This window comes from Piliocolobus tephrosceles, chromosome 9 (assembly GCF_002776525.5).
Source record: "Piliocolobus tephrosceles isolate RC106 chromosome 9, ASM277652v3, whole genome shotgun sequence".
Taxonomy (NCBI): Eukaryota; Metazoa; Chordata; class Mammalia; order Primates; family Cercopithecidae; genus Piliocolobus; species Piliocolobus tephrosceles.
The window spans coordinates 124,645,171-124,663,147 of NC_045442.1; positions in this window are offsets into that span (position 1 = coordinate 124,645,171).

Here is a 17,977-nt window from a genome sequence, read left to right on the forward strand (position 1 = left end):
CTCCCCTCAGTGTCCCCCACATCCCTTCCCCACCAAGTAGAATCGATTCCAAATCACATCCACCTCAGTTTGGTGCTAGCTAACAGTCACAAACTTTTAGTTTGATTGTCAGAAAGCAAGTTGATGATGGAGCTCTGGGTCTGAGTTTTCACATAAGGAGTGTTCTGGTGACCCACATTGGGACAGTAGGGTTAGCGCCTCAACGGTGCCTCTGACTCATTCAACAATTGACAGCGTTGCTTCTCAAAGTGTGGTCCCCAGACCCGCAGCATCAGCGTTGCCTAGGATATGTTAGAAATACCTATTGTGAGGTCTCACTCCAGACCTACTGAATTTGAAATGTATAACGAACTACAAGACAGGGCACGAGAGTTCGAAAAGCTCTGGCTTAGAGCATACCAGTGGTCATCTCTTTACATCGTTTCATCCATTCAGGTGCATTTCCTGCTGTTCCCAATCTACTCATCCTAGGAACCAACTTAGGTATGTTTATGAGTATATGGGGGTAATGTATCATACAGTACTTGTAATATATACATTTGACCCTACTGCTCCTCCTGTTCCATTTCCAGTGTGGTTTACATTTCAACTCTTCCTTCACCTTCCTCTCCCTACGAAGGCATTGGCTGGGCAATCTTCATTGGATTGAACTATTTTTGGTTTCTATCTCATTGAAATCTGTGACCAATAGCACACTGCAGTTCTACTGAACAAACACAGGGAGAACATCTAGGGTGCAGCAGAACAGCTCCAGCCCGTCCTATTAAAAAGGCAAAAAACCCTAGGGCAGGGTCTCAGCATCTTCTCTCTCTCAATTGCCAGTGAGGTAGGAGACCAGCAGGACGCGTTCCTGGTCACAACCCTTCTGACCAAAACCAGACCTGGTCCAGACAGAATGAAGTGAAGAGACAGGTCAAACCCAGCAGACGGCACTGAAAGTTGTTCCTAGCTGTCCTCATTGCTCATTAGCAGAAGACACTCCCACCAGTGCCATGACAGTTTCCAAATGCTATGGCAACCACCTAGAATTTACCACCCCTTTCCACGACAATGACCCAGAAATTACTACCACTTTCCTAGAAAGTTCTGATTAACCCACCTCTCAATTTGCATTAACTTAGCCCTTAATTTGCATGTATGTAATAGTGGATACAAGTGGATATAAAATACAGTTGCCAAGAGTCCACAAGTGCAGCTCTGGACACAGCTCCTGTTCTGTAAAAGATTGTTGCTTAACACCACTGGCTCACCCTTAAATTATTTCCTGGGTGAAGCTTCAGTTTTGGGGCTCATCTGCCCACCTGCATCACCGGGACTAAATGGCCTTTTATGTATATATAATATGTTCACAGTTGCACAAGGACCTAAAGATGAAAAAAGAAGTCTCTTCTTCAAATTGTTTATTCTCCAGTGGGATCTAGATGAGACTAGGAGCAGGTGTGAAAATGGTCATTATTTTGGGCATATCCTATAAAACAGCAACATTTATAGGCTCACTAAGTAATTGTGGGCAAGTGACTTAAAAAAATGCATCTTGTAGGGCCTGAAAGTTAAAAGTGCTCAAAGAACAATATGATTAGGGCATTTCAAAGGGACATGGGAGCCAACACTCAAAAGCTCCTAATGGTCAAAGCAGAAACAATTAGAGTAACAAAATAAATAAAGTAACATTGGATTAAAACTCAAAGTATAACACAAGAAGGTTCATACTGAGACAAATATATAATTGAATAAATAAATAAAGGGGATCAGAGACAAATCCTCTTTCCAGAAGAATTCCAAAATGGAGGTGACATTGAATCTCTTCTTTCCTACTTAAGAGTGGGATTTACTTTGGGTGACTTGTTTTCAAAGAGTAAAGAATGAAAGGGGAAAAATGTAACTTTATAGTGGACCCTACCTTGGCCAGGTGACCAAGGTCAACATGATTGGCGGTAAGTCATTTTAATAGCATGTACCCTTGATAGGAGGCCATGAAGATGCCACAGCACCTTGGTGAGACTCCTCCCCCAAACCCAAATCCCTTTCTAACTATGAAAAAAGTAGACAAATCCAAAGTGAGGGACACTCTACGAAACAACTGACTACTACTGTGCAATATTGTTGAGGTCAGGAGAAGCAAGGAAAGCCTTACAACCTGTTACTGACCAGTGGGGATGAAGGAGATAGGACAACTACAACTACATGAAATGTGATATCCTGAATGGAACCCTGGAACCAAAGAATGGCACTGGGAAAGAACTGCTGAAATTCAAGGAAAATGTGGAGTCTCGTTAGTAGCAATGTAACAATGTTGGATTCTGAGTTATACTAATGTACCATAATAATGTAAGATGTTATCAGTAGAGGAAAGGGGATGAGGAGTCTATGTCAATTCTCTGTGCTAACTTTGCAAATTTGCTAGAAATCTAAAACTATTCTAAAATGTTACAAAGTTTGTTTACAGAAGAAGGATGCTAAGGATTTCAACAATTAGTCATATAATAAATGCTCTGGTTTTTAAAAGAGAGAGAGAGAAGGATATTAGCATTAAACATTTAATCTAACCCAACTTCCTTATTTGTGAAGATAAGAAAAATGGGACCTGTAAAGATCGAGACCTTGGCCAAGTTCACACTTTCATTATTTCATAATTGTGCATATGCTTCAATGCTACCCTAGATAGCTGCTCTCCAAAACTCTGTAACATAGAACAAATAAGATAAATCACATTAAATAACTTTTAGATGTTTATAACATAACTTATTTATTATTGCTAGTATTTTATACCTCAAGAAAAACTGATGTGCAAAATTATAATACAGATAAGTAGGGAAATGTTACTTTTCCTCTTAAATGCTTTTTTGGTTTTTCTTCTTTAAATAAAAGGATTCATTCATGTTCCTTTAATAGCAAGTTTCTGTATTGGAATAGTAAATTATTTACCCATTTTTCCAGACACAGCTACTTTTTACAAGTAATTTATACCCAGAAGATTGCTCTAGTAAGTTGTTTCTGGAGTTGGGCTTTCAACTCTATTTTCTTTTTCAACTATTTGTTATTTAAAGTAAAGTTAGTTATTTGTAATGTTTTAAGACTGCATTAAAACTTCAAACAAATAGACATTTTTATTGAGGAAAGGCCTTTATTTTTAACAATAGATCTTTTGTTTTAGGCTCACGAAAATCCCTATACTTGTCCATGATTTCTACTTTTTAGTGAAATGTCATGTCTCTGCTAAATCTGCAGTCTAAGTTATATGACTTAGAAAAAAAGGAATTACTGTGGAAATAGTATTAATTGGAGCCTTTAATTACAGGTGTTGGTAAAAATCCATGATCTCAACTCATTTGGAAATAACAATCTAAATGAATTCCCTGGGAAACACACACACACACACACACACCCCACACACAAAAAACAACCTTGGATGGTCAGAGGGTCATTTCATATACGATAACTGACATATCTCATGGACATCAATTTTTAAATCACTTCTTCCCTCTGGAAAGGATCTTTCATCATTGTAGCCATTAAACCATTAAACAATTCCTTTTGACTTGAGTGTTTGAAGCAAAATGTGACACAGGACAGGTCTACCAGAAGGTTTCCTGGTCTGTTGTTTGCTTATTTTTTAACATTCTACTTCCTCCTGGGGGTTGTCCTGTAAACAGCACAATCCATCCACTGCTCACAGCAGCACCACATGTTCATACAGCTTTTTAAAATGCACGTAATATTTTCTGAAGCTCCTAGAATCAGGACACACATTCTAGAGGAGACGAGACAAGAGCCATCCGACTGCGCCTCATCGCACCCTGACCGTGACCCGTCTCATGGGGCAGCCCATTCTGCTCTTGTCAGGTGAATTTTTAAAGAACATTCTTCTTGCACTGAAACGTAATGTTATTTATGGGAGCTTTTATCGTGCTGGTCTAGCTTTTTCTTCTCAAACAACACAGCAAGGAAGACATCATTAAGACATCAACTTTACAGGAGAGAAGATGTCTCAAAGAGGTCACTAAGCTAGTAACAGGTAGGTCTGAAGTTAATCCAAGCCCATCAGATAGCCAAGCTCTTAACCACAGATGCTATACCATTCTAGTTTGACACGATGGAATCTCAGCTCCAAACAAGGGCATCTGCCCAAGGCAGTCAGTGGGAGCTGAAATCCCGCTGTGGTGGAGGATTATTTCTGCCCAAAGGCACCAGGAAGCCTCTTTCTTACGGACGTTGTCCACTCAGACATGGACTGCAGGGCTGTGTTAGCTTAGGAGGGGAAGCTGTGTCTGGTGCACACGGGGCATGCGCCAGGGAGGTGGTGGACCCATTGACCTCATTGACCTGATCCATTTCTCCTGATCTTGGCAATCACTTATTTTGCTAAAGAATGCTCCACAATCCTCCTTTTAATGCTCTGCCTATTTTCCCCAGAGAAATGACAAGGTTACCAGTCTATGGTCATCATGGTTGCCACCCTTCACCCCCACCACCTTTTTTTTTTTTTTTTTAATATCTACTCAGAATATATCCAGATCAAGATGTCTGGTGCTTCTTCTCCCTACACTATTCTCAATATAATAATAATACCTATGTTATTTCCCAAAGGATGGCCAACAGCATGTATTCATACCCATCTGCATAACCTTTCCTACTACCCTGGGAAAGACTGTCTGAAACTAAAGACTAAAACTCCTCTGAAATAACTGGATGTCTTCCTGCAATATTCTTACCCTTTTTCATTTGTAGGTCATTTGTCATAACAGGAAAAAAAAAAGGAGACATAGGAAGAATTTTGCTTTTTTCTCTGTTGCATGCAAGTATTTTATGATAGTTGCCAACAAGTGGCATGTCCTGGCCTTGAGCTCCCTCCCACATAGATTAGACCTGCGATTTTTTTTGTGAGTATTGTTGCCTTTGGAGTTTTTCACAAAAATCTATTTTTTGATATGCTTTTTTGTTTTATCCTATTCTTTAATAAAAGTCTCTGATTAGATATGTGGCCTTTCATGTTCTCTGTCACTTATCAGTGGGCTTTCGTGAAACCCAATAATCTTCCTTTGTAACTCCCTCAGTTCTTCCCCATTGAAATTGTCTGGATTCTAAGTGTGGTGTACATATGATAAGGCATGGAACGTGGAGTCTATTCTACTTGCCCATAGCCATTTATTCTAATCATTTTCATGCTCTAACACGAGCCAAGGGGTACATTGTGGTACAACTACATAAATATCCAAAGGCTTCAAATGTTTAATGCTCTTGGCTTACCACATGTATTTACAGGAATTTAATCTTAGGGAAGTTAAATTAATCATGGATAGGTGCAAAGAAATTTAGATGGAAAGTTGTTTATTGTAGCAAAGTTTAAATTAGCCAGAACTTAGAAACAACGTATATGTTTAGTACCTGAATGTTAGTTAAATAAATTCTGGTAGATCCAACCAATGGGTTATTAGCCAGTCTTTAAAAATCGTGCTATAACTATAAAACTCTTAGAAAAACAATGTAGGGGAGGTGCCTTACAAGATTGGTCTTGGCAATGATTTCTTGAATATGACACCAAAATCAGAGGTTAAAAAAGCAAAAACAGACAAGTGGGACTGTATGAAACCAAAAAGCTTCTATGCAGCAAAGGAAACATTCAGCAGAGCAAAAGGCAATCTATGGAATTGAAGAGAATATTTGCAAATCATATATATGATAAGAGACTAATATCCAAAATATATAAGGAACCCCTACAACTTAATAGCAAAAAGCCAAATAACCCAACTAAAGAATAGGCAAAGGACTTGGACAAGCATTTCTCCAAAAAAGACCTACAAGTGGCCACCAGTCTTTGAAAAGGTGCTCAGCATCGCTAATCAGCAGGGGAAGACAAATCAAAAGCACAGTGGGATGTTATCTCACAACTGTCAGGATAACCATTATTTAAACAAACCAAACACAAACAAAGAAAATAACAAACATTAGCAAGGAAGTGGAGAAGTTGAAAGGCTGGTACACTCTTCGTGGGAATGTAAATTGGTACAGCCATTATGAAAAGAAGATATGGAGGCTCCTCAAAAACTTAAAAATAGAACTACCATATGACCCAGCAACCCCACTTCTGGGAATTTATTCAAAATAATGGAAATACATTTATTTGTGTGTGTGTGTGTGTGTGTGTGTGTGTGTGTGTGTGTGTGTGTTATTCAGCCTTAAGAAAAAAGGAAATTCTGTCATATAGCTACAATAAGGATGAACCTTGAGGTCATTATATTAAGTGAAATAAGCCAGGCAGAGGACAAATACTACATGATTTTACTTATATGAAGTATTTAAAGTAATCAAACTCGTAGAAGCAGAAAGTAGCATGGTGGTTGCCAAGGACTGGGGGTAGGCAGAATGGGGAGTTGCCTGTTCAATGGTATAGAGTTTTGGTCATGCATGATGAAAAAGTTCTAGAGATCTGCTGTAGAACACTGCACACATGGTTAATAATACTAGGTTGTATACTTAAATATTTGTTGAGGATAGAGCTTATGTGGAATGTTTTTCACCATAACAGAGACAAAGTCATGCTATAGCATTTATTGATGGTAAAATGTTTACAAATATATTTGTAAATTTTGAAAAACAAATTTATGCATGATATATGTAACTTAAAAAAAATGCAGAAAAATGCATAGAAAATAAACTGTAGGGATAACACCAGACTGTTACTTGTGCTTATCTCTGGGGTATGAGCAATATTCATTTTCTTTTTTTGAGTTTTTATACTTTCCAAAGTTAAACGTTTGATTTTTTTTCTGAGTTAGTATTTTAGTTTGTTTACTTTAGAAATAAAGATGCATTTGCTCAGAATAAGGAATATATTTTCTGAAGCTATTTCTTCTTCTTCTTTTTTTTTTTCTGAGGTGGAGTTTCACTCTTTTTGCCCAAGCTGGAGTGCAGTTATGCAATGTCGGCTCACTGCAACCTCTACCTCCTGGGTTCAAGCAATTCTCCTGCCTCAGCCTCCTGAGTAGCTAGGATTACAGACGTATGCCACCTCTCCCGGCTAATTTTTGTATTTTTAGTAGAGATGGGGTTTCACCATGTTGGCCAGGCTGGTCTTGAACGCCTGACCTCAGGTCATCCGCCTACCTCGGCCTTCAAAAGTGCTGGGATTGCAGGTGTGAGCCACCGTGCCTGGCCTCTGGAGCTATTTCAAAGTTCTCTTGGATAATGGAAATAGAAAACAATAACAACAACAACAACAACAAAGTAGGATTTTATTCATTCATTTCATCCTACAAATATCTACTGAACAGTATGCCATGCTTTTTCCCTCACTGCTGGGACACTTTCTGAGAGGTATACCATCACTTACTGTGTGACTTCAGGTAAGCCATTTGGCCAACGATGAGCTTCACTTTCTGATAGTGAAAATGGGGATAATAGTAATATGCTCAACCTACTCAATCAGGATTTTGAAGGTTTAATAATGCTAGCAAATACAAAGGCAGTACATTAACTGCAAAATGGCGTCATTTTTATCACTATTACCCTTACTATTATATTATCAATGTATTGTATTTTCTCAGATCTTTCAGTGTGTGAGGCTGAAACTACATTTATCAAAACACACTTGGCCTTCCTAGGATCTCCCCAATCTTCAAACTGTATCCCAAGCTTCTTCCTCTCTTCTCTGCACAGCCAGTCCCAGCTCAACAACCATGAGCTAACGTCCTAAATCTTCTCACAGAGGATAGTCCAGTAGATTCCATGGCTTGCATTAAACTCCATTTCCCTTTTTGTTTTCCGAATGTATGAATTTTCTCTTTTTAATCATTTTACCCGTAGAGCCTTTAAAATTTATATTATTTTCCACCCCATCTACATTCCTTGTCCATTCCCACCTTACCATTTAACTGACCTATCGAGGTGGCCTGAGTTCCCGTCAGCATCTCCATGCTGCATGGACTTTTCAGGCCAATAATAGCATGAGATACTCACGAGCAACAAAACGGCTACAGTTTGATAGTTTGAGTGCATTCAGAATAACCAAGAATGCATTCAAACCCTACTGTCATCTAAAAGGAGAATCCCTTTTCACCTACAAGGTAGGGATTCCCCTTTTAGATGACAGTAGAGTTTGAGGTGAGAGATAACAGGATATAGCAAGGTTAGTAAGTGAAACGATCTCAACGAACTTTAGTCTGCTTATCTTCCGTGCTTCACATTTATTATTTTATTTTTGTGTGTGTACATTTTTGTACCCAGCCAGATCTTACTGTTATGGCTGAATTTTTTAGTTTGTAGATACTCGATGATATATATATATATATATATATATAGAAATGGAGTCTTGCTCTGTGGCCCAGGCTGGAGTGCAGTGAGGCTGTCTCGGCTCACTGCAACCTCTGCCTCCCAGGATCAAGGAATTCTCCTGCCTCAGCCTCCTGAGTGGCTGGGACTACAGGAACACACCACCACACCCGACACATTTTGTATTTTTAGTAGAGACAGGGTTTCACCATGTTGGCCAGGTTGGTCTCAAACTCCTGACATTAAGTGATCTGCCCACCTTGGCCCCCAAAGTGCTCGGATGACAGCGTGAGCCACCGTCTGCAGCCCCTATGTGTGTTTCTGTCTCACCCTTCGTGTCCCTTCTCCTCTGGTGAATATTAGGTTTTATTCTTTGCATTTGCACCAGAATAAAAGTAAAAGGGTTACTGTGCTTCTCCCAATCTGCCAATCTATTTATTTGCATCTTACTTTCTTCAAAAGGGAGTTGGTAAATGATTTTTACAAAAAGGGGCTCATTTATATTTTGTGTGCATGGGAGATAAAATAAAGAGAAAAGAGAAAACAGAACTCACATGGAAAGAGAGGGGGAAGAGGAAGATTAGGGGAGAACATTACTAAAAATGAGCACAAAATTGTCTGAATTTCTTGTCATCCAGTATAATAGAGAAATAAGATGATACTCTACATACTTTGTGTGATAAAAGAAACCATATTGACTTGTTATAAGAGACCATTTTCCCCTAATTTTAAATTCTATCAAGAAATCCTGTAGACTCTTATTAAGGACATCACATAAACCATGTCCTCAGAATGATTTTCCCAGGAAACAATATGCTTTGTAAATTGTGTTTATTATTCTTACAATAAGATTTTAAAAAATAATTTCATAGAACAAAGAGAGAGTGGAAATAAACCATATTGTTTTGGGGAAGGGGACTATTTATAAAATTTTTCTTCCTTTTGATTTTCTGTATTTTTCCAATTTGTCTATAATGAGTATGAATTACTCATATAAGGAAAAAATAAACTTTGCTTAAAAATAATAAATAAATGCACTTCACAAAGGTTTTTCTTATACTAACCTTTGGTAAAAGCTGAGAGCATGGTCATGAATCTTGGTTCAGGGAAAGTGTTTCTATGAGGACCAAATCATTTTAAACCAAGGAGTTTACATTCTAATGCTCTGCTTGACCCAAGTATCTATTGAGGATTTCAGCTTGTTCCTTGGACTGTCTCAACTACCATTTATCTCAACATTTTTGGACATGAGTTAAGTAGCTGTCAGTCAGAAGTTTAACTCTCAGCTTATTATCAAAAAGCTGAGATTCTTTCTTAGAAGAAAAGGTGATCAACCAATGCTAAACCTTAGAGAGTCAAGAAGCAATATCGACATGATGCCATCAAATCTAAGAGCAGCTGATTTATGAGATTTTTTCAAAGAGGCTGCTCCATCTTCACCTGACAGTAGCAGCATGAGAGGAAGCTTGCTTCAGGGACAAACTTTTTTTGTTTCGTTTGTTTCCGTTTTTGTTTAATTAAAGGAAAAGTCTGAATTGGCCCCAAGCCTGGGGCCAATTAAACATTTGATTTTAAACATTTAATTAAACATTTGATTTTTTATTCTGAGTTAGTATTTTAGTTTGTTTACTTTAGAAATGAAGATGCATTTGTTTGGAATAAGAAATATGTTTTCTGGAGCTATTCTCTTGGATAATAGAAAACAACAACAAAGTGGGATTTTATTCACTTATTTCACCCTGCAAATTTTTACTGAACAGTGTGCCATACTTTTTTCATAGGCTACAAACCTCTACAGCATGTGACTCTACTGAATATACAGGCAATTGTTAACACAATGATAGGTATTTACGTATCTGAACATATCTAAACATCGAAAGAGTAGAGCAGAGGCCCACTGTGGTAGCTCATGCCTGTAATGCCAGCACTGTGGGAGACCAAAGTGAGAGAATAGCTTGAAACCAAGTGTTTGAGACCAGGCTGGGCAAGATAGCAAGACCCTATCTCTATAATTTTTTTTTTTTTTTAAATATTAGCCAGGTGCAGTGGCTTGGGCCTTTATTTCTAGCTACTCAGGAGGCTGAGGCAGGAGGATCACTTAAGCCCAGAAGCCCGTGATTGCACCATTGCATTCCAGCCTGAATGACAGAGCAAGCCCTGTCTTGAAAGAAAGATGAAAGAAAAGAAAAGAAAAGAAAAAGAAAGAAAGAAAAGAAAAGAAAAGAAAGAAAGAAAGAAAGAAAGAAAGAAAGAAAGAAAGAAAGAAAGAAAGAAAGGAGAGAGGGAGGGAAGAAGGAAGGAAGGAAGGAAGGAAGGAAGGAAGGAAGGAAGGAAGGAAGGAAGGAAGGAAAAGAAAGAGGAAAGAAAGAAAAGGTACAGTAAAAATGCAGTATTATAATCTTATGAGACCACCATCATATATGTGGTCCATTGTTGACCAAAACATCATTATGTGATGCATGACAGTAATTAGTAAATATTGGACTTCTGTTGATTATCTTTCACATCTATTGGTTTTCCAGGATGTTTAGTTTCTACCTGGATATAGCATGGTGGTAAGGGAAGGATGAGGGAGAATAATACTCTCTATTCAGCACCACAAATTGTAGAGTGACAACTACCCAGTTCTAATGTTTCCATGGGGCCTGGGTCTCTAATCAGGGGACAGATCCGGCAGAGTTAGGTGTTCTCACTATCATTTTTTTAGGTAATCACTGGCTCACAAGCTGGACAAATTTATTTCCATACCTTTCTATACCTTATAATTTATGTCAATGTAAGACTGTAATATTTGATTGTCCTCAAGTCTTTGTTTTAGAAGTGGTGGGCATTTTTATCATTTCCTACATAACCGAAGGGATTTTACAGGGGACTTAGGCTGCAGTAGGTTCTGAAGCTAAACGCTAATTTCAACCAGAATGTAATGTAGTTCTGTTATTCATTTTGCTAGAAGTGGTGAGTGAAGAACTATAATTCCCAGAAGACAGTCTATAGTGTATGTTTCCTCTCTCCATCCTTATATTGTATTGATTTGACATACCAGGGTGGGATGTAGCAATATTGATATGATGGTTAGGAATCTTGGGTCACAAGCTCAGATCTGTAATAGATAGATTTTTCATTACAAATCTGGCTAAATTTTGACTCTAAACCACCATCCCACTGGATAAGTGGAATAATCAACTCTTTAATGCTTGAAAAATCTCACCACTACCTCTTCCCTAGGGAGTAAAGGGGTCACTGGTGGGGAATCGTAGAGGTCTTACAAAGACTCTACAATCATCTACTACCAGTTCACACTGAACCCCAAAATATTAGAGTATAAATTTCTACTTGGCTAGGGATGGGAAAGGGGAAAACGCAAGGGTAAAATTTTAATATCTCAAAACAATATTCTACAGCATTAAAAATTGTAGTCTTGAATATGTAGAAAGTGAAGTGTCAATGGGATTAGGCATTTAGCAAGAGCTTCTAGTAAGTTATGGAGGCCTAGTGTCTCTAAAGTAGGGAACATGCCTGGAGTTTCTAGAAACTTCTGGAACCAACTTCCTGTCTGGTGCTGATTGCTGGACATAATGTGTGCCTTGTAAGCTGACTTTTTGTTTTCTCAAATGAGTTCATCTGCCCCATGGTTAAAGACACTTCTTTCAAATGGTTAGCGAGTTATTTATGTACTGAATTTCTAGCGCTATTTAGACATTGAGAGGCTGTATCTTTTCATGTTTTCATGGGTATTTCTGGAAACATAAATCAGTGGTGGCTCCTCAGCTGTTCTCATACTCAATTTCTCTGAAAATCAGGTTGTTAGTTTTAAACTGTGCTTTTGCCAAGAGCTGATTCTTCACCAATTCAAAGCATTACATATCCACTTCTAAGGCTTTGGGTGCAATACAGTCATCCAGACTGCCAGAGGACATGCTGAGTGTATCATTCCAGTTAATCAAACAAGGAAAGGACTTTGACTATGATTTACTTATTTAACTACTGTGGTCACAGGGTGACCACAGTAGTGGTCACTTGTTCCAATACTTTTCCAACTCTGGCCCAAATATACCTAATGTTACATTGTTTAAGGGAATGATTTACATACAATAAAGTTCAACCTTTGAATTATTGTAGAAATCTATGAGTTTGGGTAGATATATATGATTATGTAACCACCAACACAATAAAAATATAGGAGATTTTCAGCACTATAAAATCTCTCTTGTCCCCATTGTATTCAGTTCTCTCCCCCAGTCCTAGTTCTTGGTAATCACTGATGTGAGTTTTGTTCCACGTGGCTTTGCCATTTCAGAATATCATATGAATGGAATCACGCAACAAGTAGCATTTTTCATCTGGCATCTTTCATGTAGCATTATGCTTTTGAAATTTGTCCATGTTGCATGTATCAAAATTCATTGCTAATTGTATTTCATTATGTGGATGGAGCATAATTGCTTATCCATTCATTTGTTGATGGGCATTTGGGTTATTTTCTGGTTTGGGCTAATATCAATAGAGTTATTGGAAATATTCTCAAACAGGTCTTTAGGTAGACATATGTTATCTGTAACTTGGGTAAATACCTAGAAATGGGATTGCTGGGTTATATGACTAACTTTACAAGACACTGCCAAAATATTTTCCAATGTGGCTACACCATTTTGCATTCTGGCCAACAATGTAAGAGAATGTTTGTTTTTCTACATCTTCAGCAGCCTTGGTATTGTCAGATTTTTTAATTTTAGCCATTCTAATAAATATGTAGTTGTATTTAATTGTGGCTTGAGTTTGCACTTCCTTAACAGTTAATGATGTTGACCATCTCATTTACTATCCATATCTCTTCTTTAGTGAAGTGTCTATTTAAATTTTTTGCTCATTTTTTAATGGCTTGTTTGCTTTATTATTAAATTTTATAGTTCTTTATAATAATATTCTGGAAACAGGTCCTTTATCATTTATTTTTATAAAGATTTTCTCCCAGCCTGCAGCTTACTTTTTTTTAAATAACAGTTTGTTTCAAAGAGCAGGTTTTAATTTTGATGAAGTCCAATTAATCAATAGCTTCTTTTATGATTTTTTCTTTTTTTGATGGCAAATTTCTGTTTTATTTTGTCTGGAAATATGTATAGCTCTCATTCCTAAAAATATTCTCACTGCAGATATAAATCTGGTTGACAGTTATCATGTTCTTTCAGCATATTATGCCATTGCTTTCCAACTCTCAGTGCTGCTGTTAAGAAGTCAGATGACACTCTAAATGTCTTTAAAAATGATCAGCAGAATTTTTATTTTGTGTCTTAAGATATCTTTGCCAAGGTCTGAATAATTGTCTTCTATATTTTCTTCTGAAGGTGTTATAGTTGTAAGTCTTATACTTAGGTGATCTGTTTCAAGTTAATTTTATATAGCGTAAATTTCACTTTTTCATATACATTTTATTTTTGGCATATGGATGAACAATTTTTCTGGTATAATTTGTTGAAATGGCTATCCTTTGCCCATTGAATGGCACCATTGTCAAAAAATAACTGACCATGTATGTGTAGGTCTATTTCTAGAATCTCCATTCAGATCCATTGAGCTAGAAAGTATCTTCTTTTACCAATACCTGCCTTGATTTCTATGCTTTTCTGTAAGTCTTGAAATTAGGTATCATGAGTTCTCTGATTTTGCTTTTTTCAAAACTGTTTTGGGTATTTTAAGTTCTCTGTTTTGTTGTATAAACTTTAGGATCAACTCATAAATTTTAACCCAAAAAAAGCCCTTCTAAGAATTTTATTGATATTGTGTGAGTCTGTGGATCATTTGGGGGAGCACTGATGTGTATGTATTAACAACCTTAGGGCTTTCCACTCATGGACAGCATTCATCCTCTACATTTATAGGACTTCTTTCATTTTTATCACCAATGTTTCACAGCTTTCATCATACAAATCTTCCACATCTTCTGTTAGACTCACCCGTAAGTTTTTGCTGCTCTTTCAAATAGTAATATTTTAAAATTTCAATGACCAATTGTTCATTGCTCGCATAGAGAAATATAATCAATTTTGTATATAAAGTTACTATTTTTAATCTGACAATTTATCCCATACTTTGCTAGATTCTCTGTAGTTCATTACCACCTTTCTTAATATTCTGTCTCGGTAACCCAGAGATTCAAAGTAAGAATTATTCATTTGGTCGACTGATTAGATTATTTCTATGCTCTTGGATTCCATTAATTTCACACTCTGTAGGCTGGATGCTCTGCCATCATCAATTTGTAATCCATGATTTTGTGTGTGTGTATCTCAAAAATATGTTAAGGCAGTATTAACAATTCTTTAGAAACTGAGGGCCCAGCGCAGTGGCTCACACCTATAATCCCAGCACTTTGGGAGGTCAAGGTGGGAGGATCTCTTGGGCCAAGGAGTATGAGACCAGTCTAGGCAACATGACAAACCCCGTCTCTACAAAAAATAACAAAAATTAGCCAGGCATGGTGGTGTGCACTTGTAGTCCCAGCTATTCAGGAGGCTGAGGTGGGAGGACCATTTGAGCCTAGGAGGTTGAGGCCGCAGTGAGCTGTGATCGTGCCACTGTAATCCAGCCTGGGCAACAGTGTAAAACCCCATCTCAAATAAAGAAAAGAAAAGAGAAAAAAAAGAAACTACATTGCATCTTAGTTAACAAGCTGGACATCTCACCTGACTCTGGAGAGGTTGTTAGTGACAACAGGTTCAGCCAGGTTAATTTATCTTACAGGGCTCGTGTTCAAGTTTCCTCTTTGCACCATCAACATAGCGTCTAGTGAAGTAGTTACTTCATGTAAAATAAAGAAAATTACTGGGAACCTTACTGAAGAATTAAGAGTCAGTATTATGCCATCAATGGCATCCTTTCCTTTAAACGGTAAAATGAATGAATGTTTCTAGAGAAAGATTTCAAATTTGCAAGCAATTGAAATACAGTATTATTGTTCTGAATTTTCTGAATTAATTTGTCATAAAAAGTGGCACATAAAAATACAGAAATAGCCAGGCCCAGTGGCTCATGCCTGTAATCCCAGCACTTTGGGAGGCTGAGGCAGGTGGATCACCTGAGGTCAGGAGTTCAAAACCAGCCTGACCGACATGGAGAAACACCATCTCCATTAAAAATACAGAATTAGCCAGGTGTGGTGGCGCATTCCTGTAATCCCAGCTATTCAGGAGGCTGAGGCAGGAGAATCGCTTGAACTCAGGAGGCGGAGGTTTTGGTGAGCTGAGATCGCACCATTGCACTCCAGCCTGGAAACAAGAGTGAAACTCCATCCCCCTTAAAAAATAAATAAATACAGAAATATACTAGAATAAAAAAATAGGAATCTATATTTTTACCATAATCTTATTGGTAAAACAAAGAACAAACCCTCAAAACTTTAAAAGACATATAAGCACCCCTTCATCCTTCCAAGCCAAACTAATGAAGAAATCCCTGTCTTAAGGTTTCTTCTTACAGCTAGCCAATAAGCATTCTTAAATACTCTAGAGGAAGGCACGCTCACAGGCAGGCAAGGGAATCTGTCCCACTCCCAAATACCTGAAACTATTATGTATTTATTTATGATAATGTCAAAACTGCCTCCCTTATACCAATTTATCTAGCGTTGACTCCCAGGACCACAGGGACTGAGGCCTTAAAGTATCTGAAAACAACCCTCATGCGCCACTGTCTTCACTCTCTTAGATAAAGCATTCCTTGTTTGCCCTCATCTCTCCCTTCTGTGACAATTTTATTTGTGACTCCTTCTTTGGAAATGTGGCTTTGCCAGTACAAATTAAGTGTGAAAGCACTATTTATTTATTTATTTATTTATTTATTTATTGGTCAACACTACCCTTAATGGGCAGAGCACAAGATTGTATCATAATAATCTGTTTCACGCAGAGTGAGATTATACTTTTTAAATAATACTCCTAGACACTTTTCTGAATGTGTCTTAAGCTATAAGCTTGTGATTTTGAGATTAGTGTTATCATTAGGTGAAGAAGCTTCGACTTTCCTTCATTAAAGCAACATAGTCCGAGTGGACAATTAGTGGTCGCAGTTCGAGACCAAGGCGTCTGGCAATGCCTGAAGTGCTGCTCTGCAATTTTACTAAAAGGAAATGGAAATACTTTAGGATGTTTGGATACAAAACTGACATAGTGCTCTGAATTTTAAAGAGTCTTTTCCAGGTGAAAAATCATCTACAGTACGCATTGAGCTCTCCTCACAGAGGGGTATAAACAGGCAAGGTCAAGCATGTCTCAGGTAGCAACTGTGGATCTGCTCAAGTTCAAACAAACACTGATGGAAAATCCTGGAGACTTGCCCCATAAAAATGGGAGGGCTGGTGGCAGGAAGCCTTTTAAGGACAGATAATATTAACCATTCATTTAATTCATTCACTCAACAAATATTCATTGAGTGCCTACTATATGCCAGGGTATTTTCAGCACCAAGAATAGAAGAGCACACAAAACTATGACAAGTTTCCTTCACCATGGAGTAAAGATTCCAGTGTATCTTTAAACAGAGAATCAAAGCAAAATATGGTAGGAGGCGCTGAGTGCTATGGAAAAATTAAGCAAGCTAAGGGAAATAGTTTTGCTGGGAATTGTGGAGGTGGGGGTTATCATGAAACAGAGGTTATGAAACATTTTCATCTCAAGATCCCTTTATGCCCTTAAAAACGATGGAGGACCCCAAAGAGCTTTCACTAATGTGAGTTATTATTGACATTTACCATAAAAATGTTTAGAGGATTAATTTAAAAATAACAATAAACTCATTGAAATTTATGACATTGAATTTTATGACATTGTTTTTAAATGACATCTCAATTTTATATGACATTTTAAAAATAATTAGTGAAAGAGTAGTATTGTTTTAATTTCTATGAATTTCTTTGGTGTCTGGCTTCTCGTATCTGATTCTGCATGTAGTCTGCTGTGCTGTTACTTTGGCTGAAGTAAATGAAGAAAATATAAACTCAAATAGGTAGAACTCAAATAGGTAGTTTCCTAATCAAAATTGTTGATGCCATTTATGCCTACTGCTCCATTATTGGAACGCTAAGCATGTGGGAGTTATTTATATCCTACTGCACAAGGTCATCACCAAGGTCTGATTTTTCAGATTCAAAAAATTGCAACCTCAGGCATAAATGGGTTAAAATGAGACGGTTATTTTATAGCCTTTTCAGTTAACTGTGGATATTCTTTATTGATGTTAACAACAATTTTGATTAGTAATATTTTCTTAAAGTTGCTGTGATATGAAATTGGAAACCTATCGATACATTTTGCATACTCTTTTGCATTAAAATCCATTAGTCTGTCTTGCGCTTTGAATGTTACCTTTCACTCATGCATGATTTTGCAACATCATGCATTTGGTTTTACAAATGTTTACACATGTAATTGTATGATATCAAAAAAACCACCATTGACATCACTAGAAAAGTGTTCAAATATTTGCCACCATCAAGGTCATCTTGGTGAATAAAAGTTTTCAGAAATTCTAATTTCACGAGAAAACTCAAATTTTATTAGACCACAAATACTATCAATTCTTTTCCTTGACATGACACACTCTCTCCATTTATTTCAAGAAAAGTCTGCTAAATGACCAAACCTGAATACATATAGCTTGTTAGCTATTTTTTCAAATAAAAAGGTGGTTCCATGAAAAACAAGTGGCTAGTTCAGCT